Below are 945 nucleotides of genomic sequence, written 5' to 3'. Positions count from 1 at the left end.
TGGCTCATCTTGCCCAAAGTTCCATAGCCAACATTAGGGAGTCAGCATCCCACTCTCACACTGTGATTAAAGGTTTCTTAGCATTATTAAAAGCCTGTCCAACTAGTTCATGGTGGAAAGTAGAAAGTTGTGCTGATTAATGTATGTGCTTAACAAGTGTTTGAGCAAAATAAAAGGTAGGGATCTTTTAACCAGTGCTTTATCTTTAATAGCATATCATCACTAACATAAAGGAAATACATTTTACATATTCACAAGAAGGCATTAAATTTGTATTTTAAGTTGTCAATAAAATCAAAGAGTTTTGTGATAATTCAGTATTTTCTATTTGGTGGTCCTTTTCTTATTTAAAACAATGTTTTTGTTTTTGTTTTCTGGATATTCTACATTTTCAGAGAAACTTCTCTAGTAACAAACTATAGAAATGAACCCTAAAAGTATAGCCTCTGTTGTTTTTAATCTAAACTTTTGTAACCCCTAATAGGAGCACCTAACCCATTAAATGTGAGCACACCATTTATGCTCTAGCATAACCTAAAGACACTAAGCAGTGACTCAGGAGATATGTACCTGTATCCATTTCCTTTCAAAAAGGAAAAAGTTGGGGCACCTGGGTGGCTCAGCCTGTTAAGCATTCAACTCTTGATTTAGGCTCAGGTCATGATCTCAGGGTCCTGGGATCAAGCTCCTTGCTCAGCGGGCAGTCTGTTTGAGGATTCTCTCTCCCTCTCCCTCTGCCCCTCCCCGCCCCACTCACACTCGTTCACTCTCTAAAATAAATAAATAGGGGCACCTGGGTGGCTCGGTGGGTTAAGTGTCTGCCTTTGGCTCAGGTCATAATCTCAGGGTCCTAGGATCAAGCCCCACGTCAGGCTCCCTGCTTAGCGGGGAGTCTGCTTCTCCCTCTCCCTCTCCTTCTCCCCCTCTTCCCTGCTCATACTCTCT

The 945-nt window shown here is 41.4% G+C and overlaps 1 pseudogene; it reads right to left on the bottom strand.

Moving 5' to 3' along the window:
* Positions 1-351: 351 nt before the first annotated feature.
* On the bottom strand, positions 352-447 carry LOC118536192 (small nucleolar RNA U3; annotated as a pseudogene).
* Positions 448-945: the final 498 nt, after the last annotated feature.

The sequence above is a fragment of the Halichoerus grypus genome, chromosome 8 (assembly GCF_964656455.1).
Source record: "Halichoerus grypus chromosome 8, mHalGry1.hap1.1, whole genome shotgun sequence".
Classification (NCBI taxonomy): Eukaryota; Metazoa; Chordata; class Mammalia; order Carnivora; family Phocidae; genus Halichoerus; species Halichoerus grypus.
The sequence above is the reverse complement of the archived record's forward strand: the minus strand, read 5'-3'. Positions and strand labels throughout refer to the sequence as shown.